Genomic DNA, 11644 nt, shown 5'->3' with positions numbered 1-11644 from the left:
AGTGTTCACGCCCCTGCATGGAGCCCAAATATTCACGAAGCTAGATCTTAGAAATGCGTATCACCTGGTTCGGATCCGGAAGGGAGACGAGTGGAAGACGGCATTTAACACCCCCTTAGGTCACTTTGAGTACCTGGTCATGCCGTTCGGCCTCACAAACGCCCCCGCGACGTTCCAAGCATTGGTTAATGATGTCTTGCGGGATTTCCTGCACCGATTCGTCTTCGTATATCTAGACGATATACTCATCTTTTCTCCAGATCCTGAGACTCATGTCCGGCATGTACGTCAGGTCCTGCAGCGGTTGTTGGAGAACCGGCTGTTTGTGAAGGGCGAGAAGTGCGAGTTTCACCGCACTTCTTTGTCCTTCCTGGGGTTTATCATCTCCCCCAACTCCGTCGCTCCTGATCCGGCCAAGATTGCGGCGGTGAGAGACTGGCCCCAACCCACTACCCACTAACTTCTGGTGCAGCCCGATCCTAGTCGCCAGTTAGTGGTTGAAGTGGACGCCTCGGACTCAGGGATAGGAGCTGTGCTTTCCCAGAGCGGGAGGACCGATAAGGTCCTTCACCCGTGTGCCTATTTTTCCCGCAGGTTGACCCCGGCCGAACGGAACTATGACGTCGGCAATCGAGAACTCCTTGCGGTGAAAGAGGCTCTTGAAGAGTGGAGACATCTGTTGGAGGGAACGTCCGTGCCATTCACGGTTTTCACTGACCACCGGAACCTGGAGTATATCAGGACCGCCAAGCGGCTGAACCCCAGGCAAGCCCGCTGGTCACTGTTCTTCGGCCGTTTTGACTTCCGGATCACCTACCGTCCCGGGACCAAAAACCAGAGATCGGATGCCTTGTCCCGGGTACATGAAGATGAAGTCAAAGCGGAGTTGTCGGATCCACCGGAACCCATCATCCCGGAGTCCACTATCGTGGCCACCCTCACCTGGGACATAGAGAGAACCGTCCGGGAGGCCCTGGCACGAAGCCCGGACCCCGGAACTGGGCTGAAGAACAAACTATACGTCCCACCAGAAGCTAGGGCTGCAGTCCTGGACTTCTGTCACAGCTCCAAGCTCTCCTGTCATCCAGGGGTGCGAAGAACCGTGGCAGTTGTCCGGCAGCGCTTCTGGTGGGCGTCCCTAGAGGCCGACGTCCGGGATTATATCCAGGCCTGCACCACCTGCGCCAGGGGCAAGGCTGACCATCGCAGGGCATCAGGACTACTCCAGCCACTGCCTGTGCCTCATCGCCCCTGGTCCCACATCGGCCTGGATTTTGTCACGGGCCTCCCGCCGTCCCAGGGTAACACCACCATCCTCACGATAGTGGACCGATTCTCCAAGGCAGCCCACTTCGTGGCCCTCCCGAAGCTCCCAACAGCCCAGGAGACAGCGGACCTCCTGGTCCACCACGTCGTCCGGCTGCATGGGATTCCAACAGACATCGTCTCCGATCGCGGTCCCCAGTTCTCCTCGCAAGTCTGGAGGAGCTTCTGCCGGGAACTGGGGGCCACGGTGAGTCTCTCGTCCGGGTACCACCCTCAGACCAACGGGCAAGCAGAACGGGTAAACCAGGAGGTGAACAGGCCTTGCGCTGCGTGACTGCCGCGCACCCTGCGTCCTGGAGTACCCATTTGGCCTGGATCGAGTATGCCCATAACAGCCAGGTGTCTTCAGCCACCGGCCTCTCCCCTTTTGAGGTGTGTCTGGGGTATCAGCCCCCGTTGTTTCCGGTGGTTGAGGGAGAGGTCGGTGTGCCCTCGGTCCAGGCCCACCTACGGAAGTGCCGTCGGGTGTGGCGTGCCGCCCGTTCTGCTTTGCTAAAGGCCCGGACGAGGGCAAAAACCCATGCAGACCGTTGGCGGACCCCGGCCCCTGTGTATCGGCCAGGGCAGGAGGTGTGGTTATCCACAAAGGACATTCCCCTCAAAGTGGACTCCCCAAAGCTACAGGACCGTTACATCGGCCCTTTCAAGATCCTTAAGGTCATCAGTCCAGCCGCAGTGAGGCTTCAGCTTCCGACCTCACTGCGGATCCATCCTGTGTTTCATGTGTCCCGAATCAAACCGCATCACACCTCACCCCTCTGTACTCCGGGTCCGGCACCGCCTCCTGCCCGGATCATCGATGGTGAGCCGGCTTGGACTGTACGCTGGCTCTTGGATGTCCGTAGGATGGGCCAGGGCTTCCAGTATTTGGTGGACTGGGAGGGGTACGGTCCCGAAGAACACTCCTGGGTGAAGAGGAGCTTCATCCTGGACCCGGCCCTCCTGGCCGATTTCTACCGCCGCCACCCGGACAAGCCTGGTCGGGCGCCAGGAGGCGCCCGTTGAGGGGGGGGTCCTGTTGTGTGGGCCGCCAGAAGAGGAGGTACTGCTGGCCCACCACCAGAGGGCGCCCTGTCTGGAGTGCGGGCTCCAGGCACCAGAGGGCGCAGCCGCCTCACAGGAGCAGCCAGGGTGACAGCTGTCATGCATCACCTGCAGCAGCTGTTACCAATCATCCGATCAGCAGGGGTACATCAGCAGGACGACATCTCCATCTCTTTGCCGAGATATCGTTCTACCTGGAAGGTAACGTACTCAGCTGACTGTGTGACAGTAATCGTTTGTGACTTTTGTGAGTTGTTTAGCTGACTCCTTTTCCAACGAGAGGTGGAGGTAGTTTTCCTGCCGTGCGGATTACCTACACTTTCCCAACAGTCTCATTATCTTCTTGTCTGTGAAACATCACGTTCCCCTGCTCCTTCTTATCATTTACTGTTTCTTTCTGTCTTTCCTTTGCTTCTCTAAGGCCCTTCTTTTGTTTCTCCACTTCTCTTTCCCATGCTACAATTTCACCTTGACCTTCTTTTTCTTTCTTTTTCTCACTTGTTCCACACTTTTTCTCAATACTGTTCTTTAGTTTAGTTAATGACTCTTTCTGCAGGCGTCCATCAAATCCATGATCTTTTATCCACTTATCTAAGTGTTTTGTTGAATTTGGATCAATTTTATGCATGTATATCCAATCTTTTGTTTTTAGATCGTCCCGGGACTTAGGTCTCTCATTTTTACTGTTAGATTTTCCCATTTTGTGTTTTCAGTACGTTTTAGACCAGTGATGGTTTTGCCCCTACAGGGTCCTAATCCACTGGTGTTGTTACAATCACAGGGTAGTAATCAACTATTCTGAGAAGTGCGTTCCCTTTCGCCACCCCGGAGGGCACGGGAAGGCCTTGCCTTTGCTTCTTCTCAAAACTTACTACTTACTTTCCTGTGAGATTTTCATAGAGGGGAGTCGAAGTGACTCCACACTCTCACTCAGTCACTTTTATTACACTCACACACAGTTATTTTATTTACACAAATACACAGAAACACTTTTAATAACCGTACGCGTATTCTTAGGTCAGGGGAGCTCGCCCTCCCGTGGAATTTAACTAATGTCCTGCATTAGGGGACTCCACCATCCCTGCGAGGTTTAACTGCCTTTTCACTGTGCACTTATTTCCCTGTTTAACCGTGACTTTCTGTCACTATTTCACTATTTCAACATTTCTATTTTACGCAGCCTACTGCCACCATTCACAACAACAATTTTATCAGAATCAAATTCTATACTCACACTCCGTCGGTCTCTTTCCCTCTCGGTGATCCCGTCAACCTTTCAGATCCCAGCCAACGGATTGAGCCAGTCCCGTCAAAGGGTCTGAGTTACCTTGGCCAAGGATTTCTCTGGTGTCGATCACGCTCGCTGGATCCGTCAGGTCTGTTGGGATCCCGGACGAGCCCCCAGTCTTTGTCGGGTTTAGAATACTGTACCTTTGATAAGAGGAAGAGACAACCAGGCAATAAAACAAGTGAGAGATAGAATTCAATTTAAGCTCGTGAGGAGTGCAGTCAGGCTGTACACCAAAGCTACACTAAAGTCTGGCCTGCGCTCCCGCTCTTTTTATTTAGGACTTCCCTACATACATGGGCGGTACAGCTCCTGAGGGGAAGAGTGATAGCGCGTGAGCTGTTGCCGCAGAACTGCTGATTGCACAATACATTCAGGATGTTCAGAACCTTTTTAATCTTGGGCTCGGTTAAGATGTGTTTAAGACATCTAACGATTAATCACACTTCTTCTGACAAAAGGACTGATGTATCACAATCACACTGTGGTTGGAACATTCAATTCTCTATTCTTTATCTTACTGCTCAGCTTCGGCTGCGTCCTGCATGAGTCATCTTCACATGTCCTAAAAAGAGCTTAGCGTGCACACAGAGATACCACAACTTGCAGAAACACGTCATGTCACATATCTTAAGTAACCTTCACCCATCACATCAGTACAATACACTTTATCAGAGCAGAGAGAACTACATTCTACCAGAGCAGAGAACACAAAACATGCATGATAAAATAAAACAGTGTATCTACAGAATAACTCCAACAGTGTGTTTGGGGTATCAGCCCCCGTTGTTTCCCGTGGTGGAGGGAGAGGTCGGTGTGCCCTCGGTCCAGGCCCACCTGCGGAAGTGCCGTCGGGTGTGGCGCTCCGCCCGTTCTGCCTTGTTGAAGGCCCGGACGAGGGGGAAGACCCATGCAGACCACCGGTGATCCCCGGCCCCTGCTTACCAGCCCAGGCAGGAGGTGTGGCTTTCCACGAAGGACATCCCCCTCCAGGTGGACTCCCCGAAACTTCAGGACAGGTACATTGGCCCCTTCAAAATCCTCAAAGTCCTCAGTCCTGCCGCAGTGAAGCTCCAACTCACGGCTTCACTGCGGATCCATCCGGTTTTCCACGTGTCATGCATCAAACCTCACCACACCTCACCCCTCTGTGCTCCCGGACCGGTGCCGCCTCCTGCTCGGATCATCGACGGGGAGCCGGCTTGGACGGTGCGCCGGCTCCTGGACGTCCGTCGGATGGGCCGGGGGTTCCAGTACTTGGTGGACTGGGAGGGGTATGGACCCGAAGAACGCTCCTGGGTGAAGAGGAGCTTCATCCTGGATCCGGCCCTCCTGGCCGACTTCTACCGTCGACACCCCAACAAGCCGGGTTGAGGGGGGGGTCCTGTTGTGTGTGGGCCGCCAGAAGAGGAGGTACTGCTGGCCCACCATCAGAGGGCGCCCTGCCTGAAGTGCGGGCTTCAGGCACGAGAGGGCGCTGCCACCATGGACGCAGCCGGGGATGACAGCTGTCACTCATTACCTCTTGACAGCTGTCACCCATCTACTCAACGTCCTCTCACTCCATAAAGACCAGACGTCATCTCCACCTCGTTGCCGAGATATCATACTTCATTGGAGGTAATATCCTCAGCCTTTTTGGTATTTTTCTAAATCTTTCTATTGTGAGTGTTTGCAGGAGTACCGGTCCTTAGTTTGTGGAGGCTGTGCAGGACGGCACTCTTTTTCCTCTGAGGGATCGCTGCAGCACGTATTGAGTGAGAGGTGGAGGTGGCATTCCCACCGCTGTTGTTACTGGGTGTACACACACCCACACTTGACTGTCTTTGTTCTCGCCAGCAGTACTAGATCCGACAGTCGGGGACGGTGATCACCTGGGAATTCGGGACATGGCGGCTCCAGTATTCACCAGGTTCTGTGGCGGCGGAAATCGTGTGGTTCCGGCTCTTCTCAGGACAGACGTCTTCTATCCTCGAGCCTGCCCACACGTCACCTTGTGGATTGACTGTAATTATATTCTGAGATTGTCTGTATGTTCGTTGTGCACATTTCACAACATTAAATTGTTACCTTTTGGCTCATCTATTGGCCGTTCATTTGCGCCCCCTGTTGTGGGTCCGTGTCACTACACTTTCACAACACTCTCGGCTGAATTCCTTTGTTTCACACGCTGCTCGAGACGGCGCGCGTTGCTTTATCAAAAATTTTTCTGGACCTGTGAGGAATATTCGAGTGGACACTATTCGAGAAATTAAGCTGGTTTTCGGTGAAAAGTTTAACGGCTGATGAGAGATTATGGGGTGTTTCTCTCAGTGTAAGGACTTCCCACGCATCGGGACGTCGTGCAGTGCTTCCAGGTGCCATCGTCGGCCTGTTTCGTCCTGAAAACATCCTAATTTAAGGCTTAATTCACCCAGGACATCGTGAGAGAACAGAGAAGATTCAGAAGAGACCGGCATGAGGACTTTATGCGGACATTCCACTGTTTAAGGACATTTTGTAATGAAAGACGTGCGCTTATTCGCCGAGTCGTTTCCGTGATGACTCGGCAAATCTGTGTGCGCCGCGACAGGAAAAACACCTCCGTGTTGAAAACCATTTTTAAAATTCAGGCGGCTTTTGATGGCTTTCAACAAGTGAGTAACTGAGAAATTGTTTAACAGCTTGGGCATGTTCCAACTTGCCCGTTAAGGTTTCCAACAAAGGTGTTTTTCCTGTCGCGACCCCCCGCGGTCGGGTCCGGCCCGACATGCGACTCTGCCCGCACATTCTTTCATTACAAAATGTCCGTTAACAATAGAATGTCCGAATAAACTCCTCATGCCGACTTCTTCTGAAAGTTCTCTGTTCTCTGACGACTTCCTGGGTCAACAGAGCCTGAAATGTGGAAGTTTTCAACTTGAAACGGCGAGACGCTGCCGCCTCGAAGCGCAGATCGCCGTCAGGCGCCGTGGGCCGTCCTTACGGCAACACTACCAGACCAAAATCTCTCATCAGCTGTTAAAATTTTTACCGAAAACCAGCTGAATTTATCGAATGATGTCCACTCAGTTGTGCCTTACAGTTTTGAAAAAAAATTGATCAAACAAAGCAGCAGTCTGAGCCATTCCTAAACAATGAAAAAAAATAGACGAGAGGGTGGGCCACTCCTCACTCAAAGACTGCCCACAGGCAAATGACGTAACCGACAGGCGTGAAAAAACTCTCGCATGCCCACGAGGGTTCAAGCATGTCTGATGTAATCACACGTGATTCAAATCCATATGGTTTTTGAAAAGAATAATAAGGTCGGATACTTTTCTAATAGACCTCGTATACACATATATATATACACACATATATATATACACACATATATATATATATATATAATTTAAATATTATAATTTAAATATATATATAATTTATATATAATTAAAAATCAATATTGTGGACTCGACATAGCATAATAACAATATGTACCGGTCCATAGACTCTTTAAAAAAAAAAAACATCTTTAGCAAGTTGTGATAAGACACACAGTCTGTTTATGGAGGCTGTTCTGTCGTTCCGCCATAATTGTGCTGTGTACAATGGAGAGCAGTATGATCGAAATAGGGTTAATTTAACATCCCAAGAACACATATGGAATTTACGCAAAATAGCATTTCTCTGCGCATAAAGTTTTCTAGTCTGTCTACCAATGTCAGCATCATCAGACAGGTCCTTTGACACAATGTGTCCAAGATATTTAACCTCAACTTCTTTCATGATCTCACCACACATCATGAAATTAGGCATTGCAGTGCCTGTTAAAATCATTGATCGGAACACCATTACAGCACTTTTCTTAGCGTTAAACGTTACATCATGCATATCACTGAATTTCTCACATGCCTGAAGGAGCATCTGGAGTCCACACACAGATGGGGAGAACACAACCAAGTCATCTGCATGCATTAAATGATTTACAAGCAGACTGTGAATATTACAGCCTGTATTGCATTTAATTATTTCTACACTGAGATCATCAACATAAATATTAAAGAGATAAGGCGAGAGTATCCCACCTTGTCTGACCCCACATGACACAAAATAATCTCTGAGTGTTACCCCACCTGACACACATCCGCTGACTAGAGTATCAAAATATCAATATTCTTACAACAAAACCAGGAACTCCTGTCCTGACAAGTTTTTCAAACAGTATTCTGTGATTAACCCGATCAAATGCCTTGCTGGCATCTAAAAAACATGCAAAAATGTTACCATTAAGTGTGTGATATGCATCTACTATCTCCTTGAAGGCATATATACACGTCGGTGCCAAGTTTCTTATTAAATCCGAATTGATTTGGTTTTGTTACAAGATACATTTCGATGTGATCTAGCAAAATAAGCTCAACAACCTTACTGACTATACTAGCAATTGGTCTGTAGTTGTCTTTTGCAGTATTTTACCAGTTTTGTCCTTAACGACCGGGACAAGCATGATGCATCACAGATAACATAGAATCTGGCAAGATTCCATGTACCAGAAAACTGGTCAGACACATGCTAAGGAACAGGTGAATGTGATCAGAAGAAAGTTTTAGGTGTTCTGCAGATACACCATCAAAGCCACAGGCCTTGTTAGAATCAAGCCTCTTGATAGCGGATTCTATTTCTGTCTTATCTATATACACATCTTTAAATTCAAAATTATAATCAATTTTCTGACTCCAGTTGTTGTGAAAGTGTAGGAACACGGACCCACAACAGGGGGGCGCAAATGAACGGACAATGGAGGAAGTCAAACAACAACACTTTACTGTTGTGAATAAGCACAACAAACACAGCAGATTACAATAGTAGACAAAGAAGTCAATTCACAAAATGTGTCACGTGGGCAGGCCCGAAGATAAGAGACGTCTGTCCAAAGCAGAACCGGAACCACACGATTTCCTCTGCCACTGAGCCCCGGGAATACTGGAGCCGCCAAGTCCCGAACTCCCAGGTGGCCACTGCCTCCGCTTGTCGGATCTGGTACTGCTGGCGAGGAACAAAAACAGTTAAATGTGGGTGCGTTTGCACCCAGCAACACGTATGGTGGGAAAACCACCTCCACCTCTCGTCGGAAGAAATGTCTGCTATCCAACGCACAAAGTAACAAAGTATTAATGTCAGGAAGACAACACAGTCAGCTGAGCACTTTACCTCCTTGGTAGAGCGATATCTCAGCAAAGAGGTGGAGATGTCGTCTTGCTGATATACCACTGAAGATCAGATGATTGGTGACAGCTGTCATAGGTGATAAGTGACAGCTGTCACCCCGGCTGCTCCTGTGAGGCGGCAGCGCCCTCTGGTGCCTGGAGCCCGCACTCCAGGCAGGGCGCCCTCTGGTGGTGGTGGGCCAGCAGTACCTCCTCTTCAGTGGCCCACACAACACCAGTCACTCCTACTTTCAACACTGTTGCGTAAACTTGAGAAATGCTTTCTCCAGAGCTCAGCAATGTGTTTTTCCCCTGAGATACCTTCAATAGTAGTTGGGAGGGGAGTTTTACAGTTGTTCATAAGTTTAATTTCTGTCCAGAAGGAATTGTAGTCATAGTTTGATAACCTTTTTTGTGAGTGACTCCTTACAGAGCATCTGCTCACTTGATTTGATATATCGAATAGAATATTTACATCTTGCTCTGCACTGTCTGTACATATCATACATGGGACCACTTCTTGGCCACTACAACTATCCCAGGCTCTATAGGCATCTTTCGATGCTTTGTAAAGCTCAGCAACATAAGAATTCCATCCAGGTTTATTTATCATTTTTTCTCCTTTGTATATTAAGTACCATATCTTCACCAGCTTTAATAAGGCAGTCAATTATAGCTCTATAAAACTGTTTAGCATGATTTATATGTACAGTATTATCACAAGCCAAATCTTTGCAATTAATGGTATCCGGTATGTTAATACGTGCCAAGGTATTCTCAGTAGTAAGATTATACTGTTTTAACACATCTGTTGAACAAGTACCCATTTTAGCCTAGGGCAACAGTAGTTGGGCATTTCAGACAACTCAGGAACCAAGTGTATATTTATACACATGTAGATAGGTATATGGTCAGTATCACTGATTTCATACAAAATTGATGTCATTAATGACATCATGAAAATCTGTACTACTGACAACATGATCCAACCAGGATGAGGTGTTCCAACTCTCACTAACATAACTGTCAGCTGGTAGAAGCACACGACTAGCAAAAGTTAGGTCATTCTCACTGCAAAAGTTCAACATGTGATTTGCAAAAAGTGAATTACTAGTGTCCTTTAAATTGGCATTCCAGTTGCCTATTACTACATAGCAAGAACTTTCTAATTCTTCCAAAATGGCACTTAACACACCAAGGTTGTGAATGTGTCTTTCTTCATTTTCATTACATTGGTATGGCATGTAGACACTAAAGACATAATTTTCTAGTTCCAACTGTAATTGTTATTGCAGTGCACCAATCAAGGTTCAGGTCAACTGGTTGAATAAACTGAGTGAGGTGCTCACGCCACAGTATCACTGTTCCCCCTGGTGGGTGTCCTGAAACAACATAGCTACTGTAGTCTGTCAGACACCCCAGTGCCATAGACGTTTGTATCTAAATTATTTAAATAAGCTAAATCCTGTTTACTGTACCATGTATCTTGTAAGCAAACAATATCCCTCATGTTTAGCAAGTCACCTATGTCTTGACGCAGTAGTAGATTGTTACAAGACTTTGACAGACCTCTGCAATTATAGCTTGTGATTTTAAAAGCCATCTTTAGTCATAATTTATGTAAAGAAACACTTGTTCAGCAGTGACTTGGTACGATTTGTTTAGGCAGGGAACTATCATTCTCCTTTCCATCCTTATATGGCAGTCCAGCTAGCTGCTGTACATGCTCTCTCGCATTTTCTGGTCAGAGGTTTGCATCCTTAAACACTGACTGGTCTGTACATTCACACTTGATATGAAATGAGGCGTAGGTGTAATTTATTTATTTATTTATTTTTGTATCCTTTCGACCCTCACATCCAACTAAAGTTTGCCCCTTAAATAATCTTGCAGCATGGTGTCAGTCACTCCAGGGTCAAAACAGGCTGCAAAAACATTTGCATGTCTCTTCCTGGGTCCTTTCTCAACAGTCTGGATACCTGTGTTCTTCATCTGCCCCATTATCCCTTTAAGCTTTTGTTTGACATCATTAGTAGGTCTGTCAGGTCTGGATTGTGCCATGTTCCTGTTGTTGGCAACTAGTTTCCCTCTCCGATCCACATGGAACCATGTCTGATTGTCATTGGTAGTGTCATTCTTCAGGGCATCAACATAGCTTCTAGTAGGGGATACCTCAACAGTCTTGGCATTTGTTTGCTCATTAGCGATAATGTCAATGACCTCTGCTGAGTTTCCAACATCTATATACCCAGCTGCACTTCTGACCATTTGGGCTGCAACAGTCTTAGCATGTGTTGTATCACTTTGCATATCTTTGACAGTGGTGAGATCATTTACCTGGTTGGCCTTATTGCCAGTCGAATTGACACGTATTGTCGTTTTTGCCCTCATTAAATTAGCATCGACTGTCATAAACTGGGGGGTTTTCACATGATGCCCAGTGGCTTAAGGAGCCTCAGTTGCCTGAAGCCTAATGCAGATGTCAGCAACAGATTTCTTCAGACCATCGTTGACCGCATTCTGCGATCTGATACATTCCTTTATCGCATTGACCTCATTTTGTGTTTTCCTAATGGAGTTCAAAAGCGAGGATACGTCTAAACCAGGGGTCGGCAACCTTTGAGACATTGATGTTATGTGTCGGACGCGGTCGGAGCACCGACCCAGCGTTTGACAGGACCCAGCATAAAATAAGCAGAGCACGGTTCAAAAGATAACAGAATTTAATCATAGTGAGTTTAGTGATAAACAACCAAAAATGTCCGTGGTCTGGTGAGGTGAAAACAAGGCGCGCTCTCAGCAGCGCAAACGGTCC

The sequence above is a fragment of the Thalassophryne amazonica genome, chromosome 3, assembly GCF_902500255.1.
Source record: "Thalassophryne amazonica chromosome 3, fThaAma1.1, whole genome shotgun sequence".
Taxonomy (NCBI): Eukaryota; Metazoa; Chordata; class Actinopteri; order Batrachoidiformes; family Batrachoididae; genus Thalassophryne; species Thalassophryne amazonica.
This window is presented reverse-complemented; position numbering follows the sequence as displayed.